The sequence below is a fragment of the Castor canadensis genome, chromosome 4 (genome assembly GCF_047511655.1).
Source record: "Castor canadensis chromosome 4, mCasCan1.hap1v2, whole genome shotgun sequence".
NCBI classification, from domain to species: Eukaryota; Metazoa; Chordata; class Mammalia; order Rodentia; family Castoridae; genus Castor; species Castor canadensis.
In genome coordinates this window covers 22387262-22401354 of record NC_133389.1, presented here as the reverse complement: position 1 = coordinate 22401354, position 14093 = coordinate 22387262, and the positions used below count along the sequence as shown (strand labels likewise).

The 14093-nt window shown below is 37.1% G+C and overlaps 1 long non-coding RNA gene across 1 annotated transcript; it reads right to left on the bottom strand.

The window, feature by feature from the left end:
* Window positions 1-7286: 7286 nt before the first annotated feature.
* Window positions 7287-10865, bottom strand: LOC141422331 (uncharacterized). The gene is made up of 3 exons (XR_012446882.1): window positions 10755-10865; window positions 10438-10523; window positions 7287-7734 (listed from the first exon to the last, which is right to left on the bottom strand). It is a non-coding gene; the product is annotated as an uncharacterized lncRNA (long non-coding RNA).
* Window positions 10866-14093: the final 3228 nt, after the last annotated feature.

Genomic DNA, 14093 nt, shown 5'->3' with positions numbered 1-14093 from the left:
ACTAAAATAGACTTTCCCAATACCTCTAAGTATACCATACAGAACATAACTATGGTATACTAACTATGGTATAACATCAACTAACTAAAGGGCTTTTTTTCTTCTGAGTATTTTTGGCATCACAAATATACATTGATTTGTTTTCTTGGCCACCAGAAAGCAACACACTATCCTCAGATGAATCCTGTAAGAGACCCAGAGGATAAATTCTTGCTTTGGGGACTATAATATCTTCCTTGATATTAATTCTTTTAATAATTATTCATTGAACACCATCCTTCTCTTCTTTGGTTGGTTCCTGAGTGGTTGATATAGTTTTTAAAATAAAAACTCTTCATTGAACAAGGTAAAAAGGATACCTAGCAGGTATCCTTCTTCCTGCTTCCTACCCCTGTCCAGCCCCAGATGGACAACCCTCCATCCAATCTCTCATTAATTTGCTCTGGATTATGTGGGAATTGGTGGGTTCCTTCAAGGTAACACTGGATCAGTGGGTGCTTAGAGCTAACAGAGTCTCAGCCCATATAGTAACCATTCCAAATTTTGGATGGAATCTTGAGAAGGAGTCCTTTAGTAGTTCCCTGCATCAATCTGTGTCTTACCAAAGTCCCTTGAGGTGAATGGACAGAATCTCACTTCTTTCTTTCAATTGAGGTCTTTTTCCTATTTTAAATATTCCCCTTTCCTAGGTGACATTCATCTTTTTCTATTCCTGGGGCTATAATGGTGGGCAAGATGTAGGGGACAAGAAACCAATCTACTGATAATAGATAACTTTTTTCAAAACTAGTATGCCCATTGTGCTTACTAATAGTCTTGTCAAGCACTTCATAAATATAGTTAGATGTATATACATATAATTATATATAATAACATTATAGCTCTAAGTCAAGTAGAAATAATCTTAAAACTCTTAATTCCACTAAATTGAAAAATATTTGCCTAAAACATTCACTTACCAGCACTGAACAATCCTGTGCAAAATAGATTCTTTTTTTCTTTTTGTTGGCACTGGGGTTTTAATTCAGGGCTTGCACTTGCTAGGCAAGCACTCTATCACTTGAGCCACCTCCACCGCAATCACCCAATCCTAACTCCAGAATTTCATGATTAAATTGAAAAAATTTGAAGATTTAACCTATCTTTTTAGGTGAACCTGAAGCTCACCTCCAGTTGATGAGAGAAAACTTTCCTTTACAGTGAATATTTCCAGAATAAACACGGAAAGAAAAATAGAAAACACTTACATTTATTAGAATAACTAATTCAAGTATGGATCACCAGTTGATACTAAAAGCATTAGGAGAAAGGTTGCAAGGAAAGAATGTGTTTATATATGCCATAGTATCAATGTAAAGACACCTTCTAAAATAAAGGAAAAAATGCATTTGCAATGATGAGATCTGGCAGGTTACCTGTTTATTTTTAACCTTTCTTCAAACCAATTTACCTTTCCCATACTTACTATACCTTATCCATTCAAGATCTTCCAAACATCCTAAGGAAATAGTTTTTGTTCATGAGTCCTATCATGTTTTTTCTAGTCATAGCTATATCATTCACAGTTATCTTATAAGTCTCTGCTTGTGTTATACACTCTTCTATAATTTTTTTTTTGCTACTGAGGTTTGAACTCAGGCCTACACCTTGAGCCACTCCACCAGCCACTTTTGGTGATGGATTTTTTTTGATGGGTTTTTTTATTTGCTTGGGCTGGCTTCGAACTGTGATCATCCTGATTTCTGCCTCCTGACTAGTTAGAATTACAGGTGTAAGCCACCGGTGCCTGGCTCCCAGCTCCCACACTTTACCTACTCAAACTTTATGTACCTTTCTTGTTCTGCATATTTCCTTGTTTCTTATTGCTTATTTCCAGATTTGGGAATACACTTCTTTTAAACTTTGTAGCCATATTATAAGATACAGATTTTGGTGGGAGCATCAGACAGTACACAACATGGTTTTAGCTACTTGTCAGACTGCACTTCTGAATATGACTTTACTACAAAGCACTTAGATTATCATAAATAGGAACACAGATAGGAACATAGATACCTAGGATTGAGAGACTGTGGTTCAAATCCTCTCTACTTGACTAAGTTAGGACAACACCTAGATTCTGCTCTTTCTATTTAGCTTCAGTTCTGGATGTAACGGAATCTCTCCTTAGGTATTTTAGCATTGTTTTCTGGCTTTCTCATCTGAGTTAATGTTTCTGGCAAAAATCTTTGATTTTCTTTAAACATCCTTCTTTTGGTTTCTCCTTTAGATTTTCTATCCCACTTAATCTTAGCCCACAAATTCAAACTACTTCCTATTACAAATTCACAATGACTTCTCAACCGTTTGGCCAGGAAGAGGTAGAATGCCATCAGAATGTGACAATCCAAGATTCTGCTTTGATCAGCATTTCTGGTCCTTCTCTAGGGTAAAAGATGGAGCTACCTGCAATGAAGCGTACGATCTGGTGCCATGTAAGATTTTCATTGCGTGCATCATAGTAACTATATCTGTCTCGGGATAGAAGACTTCTCACTAGGAAACATGAACAAGACCTGCTTCCACAAGCAGATGCCGGAAATACTTTCAAATAATGATAACAGTTATATGCTGGACCACTGCCGAAGGCTGGTTAAACTTTAGATCCTTTGAAATGCCTCAATGTAGGCAAGAGATTCTTTTCAAGATGCTCATATTTCAACCTGGTAAAAAAAATACAACTGTAAACATGTTTTTTGGATGCATTTTCATTAATTCAACATTGTGTTAGGATTAAGGATCCGTAAGAGGCTCAGTAAATGCTCTTCTAATGCTCATTTTAATTTTGAGGCGAAGAGATTTTTGAATAATCTATCTGTTGCAGTCTGGCACTTAAAATCTCATAATGGTTATTCTGTTTTTTATTATAATTTTTTAAAATTAAGATATATTCATTATAGGGTGGGTTCATAGTGACAATTAGGCTTATATTGTACATTGGTTAGATCACCCCCATTGTCTCTGTCCCTCAACCCCTTCCCCACACCATTTAAAGCAATTGCAAGAGGTTTCTATGTTCTATTTCATATTAAGTAGTTGAAGTCCAACGTGATGATTATTCTTGGTTGTACTCTTGGCTGGATTGACAGATGTCTGGAAAATTGATAAAGTGTGCATTGGTGTGTGTGTGTGTGTGTGTGTGTGTGTGTGTGTGTGTGTGCATGTGTGTGAAGGTGTTTTCTGAGATGACTGGCATGTGTGTTAGCAAACTGCATAGGAAAGACCAGGCCTAAATGTGGGTAGGAGTTGCCAATAGGATAGGGGCCTGGATGGAAGAAATTAGGAGGAGGCTTGCTCATGCACCAGACCCTTCTTGAGAGAATTCTTGAGCAGATTTTTTTTTTTTTTTTTGCTGCTGCCATTGCTATTTAACCTTTGAATGATGACTTGCACCAGTGACTTTCCAGAAGCTTCTAGCCCTTCAGCTTCAGGTTGGGGCTGCATCATGGGTCCTCCTGCAGCTGACCATTGTGGGACTATCCAGCCTCAGAGAATGTAAACCAACCTAAGAACTACCTTTTCATAATTATGTATATGTACATACATTATATTGGTTCAGTTCTTCTGGATCACCCTGATGAAGATAAACCCTGAACCTTGTAGAGTGTTTCTATTTTCCCACCTCCATGGTCTTCAAGATGTCCAAGAATTTCCTCAAAAGAACAGGAATTGTTCTTCTGTAGTTGTGATTCCCTTGAATTTGAAGGATATACCACAACCTTTAAAATAGGCAGAGTTTCCCTCTTTCCTCTGAAGAGAAGCTTCTTATAGAAGCTTAAGATAATTATTCTCTAAGATCACTGAGGTTCCTTCAGTCACATCTTCTAAGGATATAAACTGATAATATGAAAATCAGAGTAATTATCTACCAATAAAATATCTTCAACATAAATAATTTTGAGCACCTTTTTTCCCTAATGATTTTGGTGCAAATTTTAAAAACACAATGTACTTGATTGTGGTGAGCATAAAATTGAGAATTATATTCAGCTGATGGCACTAAAAACCAACTCAAATGCAGTGGGAGAAAATAAAAACTTGGCAATATGTACTGAAAGCTTTAAAATTTTATATCCTTTGCTAGGAAAAGTCTAAGTGCTGGAATCTATTGCAAAGAAATACCTGAGTTATAGAAAAACCTTAATGGCAGAAAGAGTTTCTTATAATTTTATGTATAAATGCAAAATATTTTTGAAAAAATGTCCAAAAGTAGAAAGGTTATCTAGTGAAATATAAAGTAGCCATGATATTCTCAAACATCCTGAAAATGTTATTAAAAATGAAGATTATAAAATATGCATTAGTATAACCAGGTAAAAAGAAAGGCAAGGCTATGCTAAAAGATGGTTCTCTCAAACTGCTGACATTTTAGTTGATGTTGGTGTATTTTCTAAATCTCCTGCTATTATATTTGTATCATGTTGAAAATGTTATTAAAGAAACTTAGATTATCTTTTCAGGAAACATATGTCACCTATCCAGCACAGTTTTTTCTCTTGCAAATATCTATATAAATTTTGTAAAAATGTTTTCACATAGAGCACTTAGAGTGGAGACCTGTGATGGGTGCAGCAAGGAGGACAGATAACGGTGAATGGTGTGGTTTAGGCTGCTCCTGCTGCTGGTGTGGTGAAGTGAATCTGGGAGCAGATGGCAGAAGAGAGGGGTATGTGAACAACGTGGAACTCTTCATGTTCCCATTTCATTGAGCACCTCTGTAGTGAATGCAATGTTTTCTTTCTTTGAGCCAAAATAGGAGCTTAATTAATCATTTCATCTGATTTAGCATATTTTCCCATCCCTGCCCTCTGCTGGCATCTGCTTCTGTACACAATTTCCAATTGTGGCGACCATCCCTATCATGTCACAATCTTCTCTAAGCTGAATAACAACACAAATGCCACACTGGAGCCATATCTAGTCTAACATAAAGTTTAATATCTACCTTTAAATAAATGAACCAACTGAGTGAGAAAAAGGCAAAATAAATCCCATGGACTTGCTTACAGCATTGTACCTATTTTGATCAGATGATTTGGTTAGAATTTTGTAATCCGTATTACCTGTATCAGTTGTTTTAACCCTGAAAAAAGTGAAGACTTGTTTTGAAGCATGTTTTTCACAAGGGACATCCAAACTGCCACCTACCTAGTGGTGTGTAGAAGTAATATGCTTTATGCAGTAGAGATTAAATGAGATCCTAATGAACACTGGTGGACAATCTGCCAGTGAGAGGACATTTAATAAGCACCTATTGTGGGCCAGGAACTTAAGTCTCAAAAAATCTTCATACGGGAAAATGAAGTAAGTATCATGGGAAAATTAAAATCAAACAGATAAAGGCAGAGTCCCAAAATGCTAGGCTAAGGACAGAACAGGAGATTGGAGAAACACCCTTGTGGTGCAGGCATGAAGAGAGGAGAAAAAAACCCATTACTTCAGAAGATTTATTTAGAAACAACTGGTTTACTACCAGGTAATTACAAAGGAGCCACATGCACTTTATACTGAAAACACAACTGCTTTGCTCTAGGCTTTCCTCTGTAAGAGTCACCTAGTAGGTCTATATTTCAGATCCCCACATAAGCCACTTAGGAAAAATCCTGGGTTGAGATAGAGGAAATCTTATTCTCCAAGACTTGAAATCAGATGATGTAAGCAAAGCAGTCAACTCTGTGTCTATCTGTGGAAGAATTTTACCCTTCTGCCGTCTATTTGAGAACCATTCTTCCAAAAGGGCAGGGAGAATCTGTGAAGCAGAGAAAGTCTGAGTTTTTGTTTTTTATGAGATTTGTGTTTTAGATTTTCTATTCCTAGGCCAGGAGAATAATGTCTAAAGACTGGCAATAAAATCAAATTTTAGGTAGGTTAGCAATGATGTTTATTGAGCATGTGGGAACTTGCAAACTTGTGCTTATAGTTCTGTAGATAATATGTACAAATATCTAATCCGCAGTGGTAAGTATAGTGCATATATATATATAACTGTATGTAAAGAGAACATGGTTAGGAAATGTTTACTGAAAGCGCTGAATTAGACCTTGATGCATTCCTTTCGGCCAGCATCTCACCATTTGGAGTCCTGGGATATCAGATCTTGGCTTTAACCACAGGGCTCCTTGGAACCTTGCAATCCGCAAATTCCCCTTGACCTATAACCCAAGACATGCCCTTCTCATACTTGGTCTGACTCCCATCTCGGTCCTGTTCTCTCCTTTTGCTGTCCTACTTTGCCCTTTAATTTTTGCCTTCTTTTTAATCTTTCTCATTGTGCCCCATGGAATCCCCATAGTAAACAAACAATCCTCTGCCTCTGATCTCTTTAAACAATGTTCTCAACATTTTATTGCCTAATGGATGCTGTGGTTTTCCATAGGATAATGCTTCCTGCTGTCTCTTTCAGAGACTATTTCTCTTTGCTCTACATAATTTGTAGCATATTTTGATCAGATTAAGGGTGACAGTGAGGTTGAGGAGAAGAACCCTATCATTACTGGCAAGCCATTACTCAACTTTCCTCATCAAAAAACATATTATCTGAAGCTCCTGCCATTTGGCTCTTTCACCTGCTATTCTTCCTTGTTCTAGTCACCATTCCTGGGCACTCTCATTTAACACCTGCTCATTCCTTTTTCCTACTCAACTCTTGCTGTCATCATGATTTTTTGATGATTTTAATACCAGTGAGCATCACACCATGTAGTTAGTGTCCATTCAGTCTCCAGTAACCCACATCTCCACCCTAGACCTTAAACCCTTTCATCTATAAGAATAACTGCCCCAGTAATGTATAAATTTCAGTTTTACACTCACAACTAACACTTCCTTTTCTGGATATTTATTTTCCAGATTTCCATTTTACTTTTCCTTGGATATACATAGGACCACTTATCCCCTCAATTTCTCCCTTTGGAGCCTACAGGCGTCATCACTCCCTTGTCTAGTACTCCCACTTTAAGTACAACTTGATTCTTTCCTTTTCTTTCACTGCTCTCCCAGGAAATCACAATTCAGATTGCAAATAATCTATTTTCGTCAAGGAACTATTCCTGGAGAAAAGCTTCTGTCTCCAGAACAATGAGCCCTGCTCCAGCTAGTGAGTATTGAGGTATCTTTGGAGGATGCAAGAGAAGACCACATATACAGACTCTTCTTTGTCACTAGTAAATTACCTGACATTTTGGTTTAACTCTTTATTGCTAACACACACATTAACAAAAGCAGTTGATTTTGTAATTATTGCCACAACCAAAATAATACACACATAGAAGTCTTATGCTCAAGAAATGATACCATGACTAATATTTACTAATTTGACTGATTTGGGGACAGTTATTACCTTGACCACATGTACTGACCAATAGTGGGTGCTGTAGTTTGATATGATTTGAGCATGCTCCCCAAAGGTTCAAGTATTGGAAACTTGGCATTGAGAGGTATTAGATCTTTAAAAGGTAGAGCCTACTAGAAGGTGATTAAGATATGGGGGCACAGCCCTTGGAAAAGAATAATTTTCTTGCTCCTTGAAGAACAAAATTAGTTCTTGTGAAAGTGGGTTTTTATAAAGCAAGGCTACCTCATGTGCTTGGCCCCTTCTGCACACTGCTCCTTTCTGCTTCTCTGCCATATTTCAATACATCTTGAGGGCCTTCACCAGACATTGGTGTCATGACATTTGGCATTTAGGTAATGATTCTGTTATGAAGGCAAAAAAAAAAAAAAGAATGAGATTAGTGCCCTTACTTTAGACAAGATCGGGTGCCCTTATTTTAAAAAAAGAAAAGAACTCCAGAGTCCTCCTTTATCCCTTCCACTAGCTGAAGATACACACACAAAAAAAACAGTCATGCATGAACTAGAATACAGATTTCACCAATTATCAAATCTGCCAGTGCCCTGATCTTGGGATTTCCAGCATCCAGACTGTTAGAAATAAATTTCTATTGCTGATAAACTAACCGGTGTGCAATATCAGCTTGAGTGAGCTAAGATGTTTTTGCCCAAACCCTGTCTCTGCTTTAGGAAATTCATTGCTATTGAATTGGAATTTGGTTCTTTAACAAATTGGCATTACTTGAATGTGTTTTGATAACATTAGTTCTTCTGTGAATGATCCTGCTTCCCCAAAGACTGTCTTCAGTCCTCTCTCTAGCATTTTGGTCCTTATTCTTGTCTGCCTCTTCTGCTTTTTAGTATTTGGCCAGCCTCAGTAACCCCAAGAGGTCTCATAGAGTCAGTCTGACCTCTGGTGTCCTTGTAAGGGATTGCATTTAATCTTTTTTTGTGACAGGTGATCCCCATGGTCCTTGAAGTCCACTGTAGTGAGCAGGTGGTCACTTTCCTCCAAATTCTGTTCCCTTCAATACCAATGAGGGAGACACAACGATGAGACCTCACCACAATTTCTACAACACATATCACTTCTTTTTCTTCTACCCTTACTCTGTTCCTGGAAAGGACAACTCTGAACTAGCAGTCTATATTTAAGCAATTCTTGCTGAGGGGGTTGAGATTTCACCTGTAGATGTGATTTTTTTCTTGGATTCTTTTTCTTGAATTTTTTTAAAACCAAAGTGACATCTGGGATCCCTCATGTTCCCCAGTTCTCTCTTTTTTGCTTGTTTCTTACTCCTGTTTAGTAAGAATGATAGGTAGGTATCAGCACCTATGCTGCTACTCCAATATTAAAGCAGTTCAGATCAGCTCTGGCATCATTCCTATTTCTTTGTGGACGATCTTCTTCTCTAGTCCAGTCCTTTCTCCCTCTCCCTCTCTTTCCTCTGACATCTGCTACTTGGTGAGTAGTATGAATGTTCCTGCTTCACCATGGCACATCAGTGTTTTAGAAAGAAAACAAGGGGCCCATGAAAGGGACAAAGGGAGTAATTAAAGAGGTAGGAGGAGAAGGAAAAGACCATGGTATATGTTGTAACCAAAGGAGGAAAATGTCAGAAAGAAGAATCCTCAACATTGTCAAATAATCAGAAAGGGAACATACGGTAAAGAAGAAAAGTTAATTGGACTTAGCAATGAGGGAGTCAGAAATAACAACAGTTCAGCTGCATATTCGGTGGACAAGTCAATATTAGTAGAGGGTGAAAGGGAGAAGGGACACAATACACTCAGTCCTCTTTACAAAATTCTAGCATGAGAATGGGAGTAAAAAAAAATATTAAAGGGTAATTCAGGACTACAGCAGTACCTGTTTTGTTTTTCTTTGTTTTCAGATTGCAGAGACTTGAATATGTCTAGTGGCTGATAAATGGGAGTTAATTAGAATGTTTTTGACTCTTTGTGTCATCTATGACATGGCTGATATTGAATTCTTTGTACAGAAGATGTTGATCCTAATCAGTTATTCAGTGGTATATTTCATTACTAATTATATGATAGGTGCTATTTGTGTTCTCTCATGGAGCATACAATGGAGTGGTAAAAGAAGACAATAATAAATAAATAAAAATAAATAAAACAGAAATCTACCTATCTTCAGATGAGGATAAGTGCTATGGAGAAAAGTAGAATAAATAAAATGAAGGGATTTCAGAGTAATCAGGGGTTCAATTTTATAGGATCATCAAGAACTGCAGAGAACTAAGTAAAAGACAAACCATGTGGGTAACTGTGGAGAGTGTTGTACTTGAAGGACTCAGTAGAGTAAGTGAGAATGCTGGTGACAGGGGAAGACCTCAGAGAAGATGGGGATGGAGAGGCAGACTATGGGAGGCTTTTCATATCAACTAACTTCTAAGTAAATTGGGAATCCATTGGACAGTTTTTATAAGACTAATAACATGGAAATAATTTTTCCAACTGCTCTATAGTGAACAGACTATAAAGAGCTAAGAATAGTAGTAGCAAGCAGACTAGTTAGGGGAGAACTGAAATAACCCAGTGAGGTATGACTAAGTCTTGGATCAGCTTGGTAACAGTGGAGCTGGTAAAAAGTACTAGGACTAAGGATTTATTTGATGGCAGAGTTGTGATAACTTGATGGTGAATGAGTAGTGGGGTATGGGGAAAAAAAGGATGGCATCACATGTTTGTTCCACTAGAAAGGATAAAGTTGTCACTTACAAAAATGGGCACTGACTGAAACTGTAGTCAAGAGTCTAGTTCCTTTTGTGATGTTGAACTGCTGACAGCCTCTTTTTTTTCTGGTCCACATCTGGGGAAGCTAATGAGAAAGTCCAGATGCTCCCTTTTTTGGCACCAGTAGGAAGTTCAAGTTATTCAAGCAAAGCCTTTGAGAAGATACCCTCTCCAAACCTACTCTTTAATCACAATAAAAGCCAATGCCTCTCTTTTTGCTTCTCTCTGCAGCCACTTTGAGACCTGGTTGCAACCCTGATCCTTTTCTGTAAAGTTTGATCATTTGAGTAATAAGTCCCATCATACCTTCGTGGTGTTTTGTGTGGCGTCATTAGTTCCAGCATCCAGGCCAAATTTTGGGTGTGGAGGCACATCTCACTTATGCAGGAAACCTAGAACAGAAAGAAATTTGTTTTGTGTAGTGGGGAAGAGATTGAGAGAAGGAGAAAGGAATTCATTTACAGGCACATAAGCTTGAGTTGCTTGGAGATATCAGAATGAGGTTGTTGGGTAAACTGGTGTAAGTGTCTGAGGTTTAGAAGATAATCCCAGGCTTCAGATAGAAAATTGGGAGTCATCAGAACACAAATAATTTTTTAACACCATAGAATGTATGAGCTCACCGATGTCCTGAGAGTAGAGCTGGGAGATGGTCCAACATCTGATACCTGGCATGCCATTAATTAGAGGGTGAGAGATGAGCTGAATCCAGCAAATCCCTCTGAGAAAGGGTGTGTGTCTTGTGACATAGGAGAATCCAGAAAATGGTGCCAAGTTATGGAATCAGCCTAGGTGTCCATCAATGGATGAATGGATAATGAAAATGTGGTGTATATATACACCCAATAGAGTATTGCGAGCCATAAAGAAGAATGAAATTATGTCATTTGAAGGAAAATGATGAAACTAGAGATCACCTTGTTAGTGAAATACCCAAGACTCAGGAAGACAAGTATCACAGATTTTCTCTCATATATGGAATCTTGGGGAATAAAAGGACATGGAAAGTAAAAGGGGGAACTATTAGGAACGTGAACGCAGAAAAAGGGGGGAGAAGGAAAGATGATAAGAAAGGGTAATAGAGGGGGTGAGTATGATCAAGGTATATTACATGCACATATGGGTATGTCGTAAGAAACCTCTTACTTTGTACAATTAATATATGCTAACTAAAAACAAGGGCTCTGAGATATGAAGATAAGTTTGGATTAGACTGTGGGCCAATTTTTGTCAGAAAAAAGAAGTAGAAAAATTGTGATTGGTAGTTGATGGTATGACAAAAGTAAGAGAGTAGAGAGGATATGGAAAAGAACCATGAGCCAAAGAATGTATGTGACTTCTACACACTAAGAAAGAAAGGATAAGGACTGTCTTCACAAATTGGCATACATGCCAACTTCTTGACTTTAGCTTAGATGGACTGATTTTGGGTCTCTGATTTCCAGAGCTGAAAGGCAAAACATTTGTTTTAAGTCACTAAAGTTCTGACCATGTGTCGCATCGGCAATAGAACACTAACAGGACATGGAATCCTCCTGCAGCAGGGATGGCTGTGATGAGTAATTTTCTGATGAGCTAAGACATCCTTTGGCTGATGTTGCTTGAGTTTCAAAACTATGTTTGGAATAGAAAATTCTAAGAAGGAAAAAGAACAGTGTTCGTAAAGAATAGATAAAGAATGAAGGCCAAAGTAAATTTAAATTTCAAGGCAGATATTTTACAACCTAATTAAAGGTTGACAAAAGAGGGAAGACAGTAAGAAATAGGAACTAAGATTCATAGGTGTAGGGTAAAATGCTGAGTCTGGCTTGGAACTGATATAACTCATTTGAGCTGATCCCTAAGCTGAGACTTCTACCTGATATTTTATTCTCACCTCATTATTTTTAATCCTTAGATCTTTGCCATGCGCATTTTGATCCCCTTTGAGTATTTATCTTTTTTTTTTTTTGGTCTTGATTTCCATCTTATCACTCTGCTCATTTTTCATCTTACCAATCATTTCTCCTTGCATTTCTTCATGACCATTTAAACAACTCTGTGCCCTCTTGTTATTTCTCAGCTTGAGTTCTTTTTCCATTATTCCTTGACTCTATATGCTTCCTTTGGTTGAACTTATTAACTATTTACCCTGTTATTCCTTTCCTTTTTTTTTGTTTCAAAATAGGTAATGAGATTTTATTAGCTCAATACAATGTCATTCTTCAAGATTGAGAAGCTGTTTCTGGCCCAATGCATTACTCTCGTGGAGGAATCTCAAACTGGTAAATAATTGCTGGAATTAGTGAGTTACTGCAAGTAGTAAAATCACCAGCTTTTCCAGACTGTGATAATTCATTGAGTGACATTTCCAAATGTCTCTCAGGAATCTGAACTATCCTGGTCTGGCATTTTTCTCAGGGCTCTGGGCCACTGAGAACTCCTACCTCATGTATTTTATTTTATTTGGCAGTACTGCGTTTTGAGCCCAGGGCCTTGTGCTTGCTAGGCAGGTGTTCTATTACATGAGCCCCACCCCCAGCCCTTCCTTGTGTGTTAGGAAATATAAATGGCCATTGAATATCTCATGCTAAGACACTCAGCTTCATGAATTATGAGGGAAATGCAAAAACCTATTTTACACTGAGATAGTTTTTACCTGCCAGATTAGAAAATACTTTCTTAAAAGTCTGAAAATCTGAAATATTGGCAGTGATCTAGAGCAGTGAGTATTATTTTAAACTGCTTGTAGCAATGCAGAATAGCACAAACAGGAAATTATTTAATAGTTTTCCAGTAAATTTGAAATGTGCATACCTTGTAACAGAAACATAATTTGTAGGTATATGCCTTAGAGAAGTGCTAGGAAACCTGAGCCAGATGTCTAATAAACGTTGTTTATTTTAGCAAAAAACTAAAATAAAATATAAACAAGTCCAGAAGCATATAGTTTCATACTTTCATCACTTACCAAAGCTGCACAGATATGGAGACTATAAAGAAGATAAATAGATAAATTCAGAGTGTTGACTATTTCTGGGACAGGAGATACTAAGAAGTGTGACTTCAACTGTACTTATAGTTTCTATTTATTATAGGTGATAGATACTGTTTGTTTTTACCATTTTTTCTATTTTTTATTGTTAAGTATTTTGGTGAATTTCTAGAAAAATCTAATAATTTAACAAATATTACCCTTCCACCTTCCCTAGCTCATACTACTATGTGAAAATAAACTGCTTGAGTCACTTCAGATGGGTGGTTTCAAACTGTAGCTGTAGCTTAGGAGCAAAGTTTTAGATTCCGTTTTCATGGGAACATTAGCTTAGCTTCCATTTGCTTTTAATTAGTACAACACAGATTTAGCCGTGTAAGAAGATGCAAGATTGAAAACTTCTATCAAGATAGCATAAATGAGAAGTTTTAAACTTTCAATATAATAAAACATTTTACAGGGTAGATAGAATTCTCAGCCTTAAAAAGTGACACCCAATATTTATATGCACTAATTAACCTATATGCTCCAAGTTTATTAGTTACCATGAATCCTTGAACAAAGGAGAGACTTTTTATAATTACCATGTAGTATGTATTTATGGAACCTAGCAACCTCAAACTGGTAATTTATCAGTTTGAAATTATTAAATTCATTTCAAGTGACCTGATCCCCACCCTTGAGGAACTAATAATATTTTAAATTATAATTGCTATGCTTAGCTAACCTGGAAATAGAATATCTTCAGAGAGAAAATTAAGAGTCGTAGGATAAAAATGCAAATGTTAATTAAAGTGATGAAACTATTTCAGAGAAAGGTAATGCCAAAAGAAAGAACACCTGTCAAAAGTCAAGTGGCCATATTATTTGTCATGGATATGGGAAATTATTGTGAAGACTAGACAGCAGGATGTAAACTTGATGTCAATCACATACATATCCATTGGCATAGACCAATTTCCTAAGGCTCAAAGTATAAAAGTTTGGA